Source organism: Pleurodeles waltl, chromosome 8, assembly GCF_031143425.1.
Source record: "Pleurodeles waltl isolate 20211129_DDA chromosome 8, aPleWal1.hap1.20221129, whole genome shotgun sequence".
Taxonomy (NCBI): Eukaryota; Metazoa; Chordata; class Amphibia; order Caudata; family Salamandridae; genus Pleurodeles; species Pleurodeles waltl.
In genome coordinates this window covers 1,505,645,540-1,505,650,252 of record NC_090447.1, presented here as the reverse complement: position 1 = coordinate 1,505,650,252, position 4,713 = coordinate 1,505,645,540, and the positions used below count along the sequence as shown (strand labels likewise).

At 42.5% G+C, this 4,713-nt stretch overlaps 1 non-coding gene across 1 annotated transcript; it reads right to left on the bottom strand.

Moving 5' to 3' along the window:
* Positions 1–324: 324 nt before the first annotated feature.
* Positions 325–443, bottom strand: LOC138252572 (5S ribosomal RNA). The gene has a single exon (XR_011195302.1). It is a non-coding gene; the product is annotated as a 5S ribosomal RNA (ribosomal RNA).
* Between the last annotated feature and the right edge of the window lie 4,270 nt (positions 444–4,713).

Below are 4,713 nucleotides of genomic sequence, written 5' to 3'. Positions count from 1 at the left end.
AGGAAATGAGATGCCAAGAAGTGAGATCTGATCTGAAGACCTGACACATATGCTTACCGCAAGAAAGCAAAGCCTTAGCTAGGGGAGCCTTGGTCCGTCGTGGAGCAAATGCTGTCTTGACTTTGGGCCGAGTGTAAAGTGCATAATAATTGTAAGTTTTCCTTGGGAAAGTGTGTATTTTCGTGTTAATGCTGTTCTTTTTCCTTTCTTTTTTTAAGAGAGTAAAAAAAGAGTGTAGTAAATAAAAAGTGTAAAATGAAATTAGCGAGGAAGCTGTGTAATGGAGGTAAGACGTGCGCCACCTAGTGTGTGCGAGAGGCAAAATGCCTACAGCACCTGGTATTCCCAGGCGGTCTCCCATCCAAGTACTAACCAGGCCCGACCCTGCTTAGCTTCCGAGATCGGACGAGATCGGGCGCATTCAGGGTGGTATGGCCGTAGGCAGGAAAGGCTGCACTTTCAGCTCTCTTCTGCTCACCCGGCCCACCGGCCTGGAGCCGACTGCTCTTAATTGCAGCGGAACACCCTCCCACTGGGAACTCCCACACTGCCCCAGGCACAATGCCCCAACCCACACGGAACAACATTTTTTACTCCTCCATTTACCATGCTCGGCGCTACTCCCGCTTCTCTCGTCTTCACAGGCTGCAGCAGCCCCCACCAAACCTAGCACGACCAGCAGGCGGCGCCTGTCACACTCTCAAGTGCGATGGACAACCCTCACCTCACACAGCATGTGCTGCGCCTCCTTGGACCCCTCCTTAGGGCATGACACCGAGGAGTCACCAGGGGAGACGCTGCTTCTCAACAGCAGCCTTCATTCCCCCCTCCCAAGGACCAATAGTTGCTGCTATGCAGTTCTCTTTTCCTCATCCCACTGGGTGGCGACACCTCCATTCACTCTGGCCAGGAGAAATAGCTCTTCTACACTACCTTAACAACTCCAGAAAGAAACGGGAAGGCACGCCAATCACTTACCACTTCTTGCACTTTTTTCACTTACTGGAGAGGCTCTGTCACTCAGACTCTGCCATCTGCAACACATTCGCCATGCCTTGCAGGCAGAGGGTGGCCAGTCTTTCCTTTCCTTTTGGCAAACCAGGGTCCCACTGAAAGTACGTAGGAGTTGTCGGAAAAATCGGATCTGTCATCATGGACTCCTTTCTGAAACAAGATGCAAAATAACGCCCCTTCTCACAACCCCAGTGAAAGTGAAAGGGTCAGAGGTGTGTTGTTTAATGCTTAGGACGCAACAGTGGATCACGTGCTCTCTGCTGGGATGTTTTCCTATGTTGAAGAGGGTTTATTCTGCACAGGCCCTGCTCACCCATTCTTTCTGTGGTCGATAAATGGATCGTTGAGTTAATGACACCTGTTACAGCGCCAGGAAATGCCGGAAAATGCTGCCGAATGCTTTTAAAACAGCTCAAATTGTACGCACCTTTCCTCTTTTTATTCCCTGTTTCTGGAATGCTCTGCTTTTGGACTCTATTACACTTGCGTCTGCAACTCACTTCATTCTTCCACACCTAATAGATCATCGTCCTTTTATCAGATTTCCCACACGCTGTGCTGATTTTTTGCATTTGGTTGCCAATTGTAGGCTCGAGCACTATTTCTTGGGGGCTAAGGATTATTCATGGTACAAGTCTTAAAGAAAATAAGTCGGGGGACTAACCAAGTTAGACACTATGCAAGTGACATCACGGCACATGACATTGATAGAGCGGTCCGTACTAGTAATTTACCAGTATTCGGACGCTCTTTAGGCCGATGAATCTTTTGACTAAGTGGGACTCTCCGTACTCTTAATCAATCAATTTCATTAAAATCAATAATCAATATCGAACATAAGCAATACCTTGATCAACATAACACTTAACAATTAATCCAGAATCCATTTCGGCGAACCCTGACCTTTCAGTCAGGAATAACCACACCAGTTTATTCAAAGTTAGTGAATTTATTTCCCTATATTAACAAAGCTAGCACAATATAGATGTGTCTCAACACCAAATGATAAACGTAAATGAACATTAATAGCTGTCCATAGCGGCGAAACAAGTGCAATCTATGCAGCATTTGAATCACAAGGCATTCGATAATAGCAATGCAAATCACTAATACGATAATCTGTAATGAACTAATTGCATACATTTAGTCAGCATAACAAGGTCTCAAATTGCATCGTGCAACAAAAGGAATCCTCATCTAACCTCAAATTAGCATCGGCATGTGGGACTTCATGCAAAAACAATTTAGCAACATCAATTTAGAAAAACTCCTAACTAGGGATCTTATCAAAATCAGCAGTTGGTTACCTAAAAGAAACACAATGCAATTGTACAATTTCCTTTCATATTTACCAATTACGCTCAGCATACAAGGAAGTCTTCGTCTCACAGGTACCGTTTCTCGATCAGCATGGGTACCGTTTCGATCGGCGTGGGAAGGGGCGCAGGGGTGGACGGGGCAATTGCCTCACGGCGGCAAGGTGAAACTATTACTTCATGCAAGGGATCAAATCAAAGTTAAAGTCTCTAGGGCAAGAATCATTAAAGTCTCTTTCTCTCGATTAGAGAAAGCATCAAAGTCTCTTTCAAAATGGCGTCGCAGCAAAGTGGGCCATAATAGCTACGAAATCTGCAAAATGGCAGGATGTCCAATAATGGCTGCAATGGCTGGTAATGGCGGATAATGTCCGGGTAATGGCTACTTTCCTCTCGTGCACCTGGGTTTTATAGACAACAGTTCAAATCCAGTAGGGTCTTCCATTGGAGGGTTCATAGGTTAGCCTCAAATTGTCCAATCAAAAACGACAGTTCTCAAGCTTTTACTTAAGCATACATTATCCTTGGAGATGGGTACGCAAGTTGCAACATTTTATACCAATTAGCTCACTTTCAGAGCCTCCATTGTCCGCACCTGCAGATCGACCTTGGAGTAAAGAGAAAATATGCCAGGCTGGCACGAAACCTTAAGATAAGCATGTGAACGATCTCAGTGGAAAAGTACAGCTTCAAGCAAAAATACACGTTTAATAGCACATTGGAAAAATACGAGCATCTAAACCGTGAGACCAGGCAACTAGGCCAAAGCCTCCGCTAAAGTTATGCTAAGCTAAAACATTTCAAACAAGCAAATCGTAGCACACGTTTATGATTATGTCGGATTAGTGCAATTCTAGTACATCACGTTATATAAAGCACGCTTATAAATGTTGGCAAACTACTCTAAGGGCACATTTTGTCCCCGTACAATCTTTATTAGTTCGGTTAAAGTCACACATGATTATTGCAGCACTACGTTTAAGCGTAAATAAATCAAAACCTTCATTTTCTGCTTCATCAATCCCTCCTCTGATGACTACTTGTCATCACACCAAATTATGCCCACAAATTTTATTCCATTAAAATTCTGTCAGTTCTCTTTTCCTTTTAATTCCCCTAGTTTTCTCTTTGTATTCTTCTGCCATTCTTTTCATTATTTTCTCCTCCTTCCTTCTTTTTATTCTTTCCATAATCATTATTATTCCCCTTTTTATTCCCCAAATTCCAAATACACAAATTATAACTATCATAATTCCCTCTATTATTTTTAGCAGTATCCCATTCCAAATTCCACCAATCCAATTTCCCACTGAAGCAAGTCCTTTTCCAACCTTCTCCCACACTCCTGGTTCTTTCAATTCCTTCAAATCCGCACACTCTTTTGTTAGATTAGCAAGCATTGTTTTCATCTTCACACTATTGTCGGGAATATATGTACAACAGTGTCGTGCACCAAGCATTTTGCAAACGCCACCATCCTTTGCTAAAAGAATGTCTAAAGCAAGCCTATTTTGAAGAGTCATAGCTCTTTCCGCTGCAAGTTCAGCATCTATCAGGATTATAGCACCTGAAAACTTTGTCAACATGTTATCCACTATAGTAGACAACTTTCTTATTTTGATGGAATTCAGCACAACTCCCAATGAAGGAATCATGGCTCCAAATATATCTCCTACCACAGCAGCTGCGGTCTCTCTTTTCTGGATACGATGGGATCCAGATGTCTTTTGAATCATCGATAGGTCATCCAGTTGATAAACCTTTGGGAACACTATACCCAAATAACATCTCCCCCACCATCCTTTTGGAAGACGATAATAGGCATTATACCCAGAAATGTAATATACACCTGGAATGACAGGGTCAAGTCCGTTCATCATGAATGTCCATTTGGCCTTAAAGATAAACGTATGTTTACACTCACTTGCTCCTACGAAAATGTTATCATAATAATATTCCCCTCTATATATACAAAATTTCCCTACATGCCAAGCATCTAAAGCTATTCTCCCTTGTGTCTTTATTGCGGCAAAATCATAATTATCTACTGAAGTCCTCTTATGTAGCTCTTTTTCTAATTTCGCATTCATTTGTGCCCTTCTATCATCTGTGCGATCTAAAAAGCTTATTTCTACTGCAGAGAGCGAGCAGGTAAGATTTTCCCTATGAGCGTGAGCCGTTTCAAAAGGTTGCATTGGCTCGAAAAATTCCCTCATTATTTTTGCATCCCAATCTTTAGCAATCTGGCTTAGCTGCGCTATTATAGGAACATATGCAAAGGTAACATCATAATTTGAGTAAAAATACTGTATGTTAGTCTGACCATAAAACCTAGACATTACTATACTACATGTAATCCCGTATGTAAGAGGCATGTGGTGAT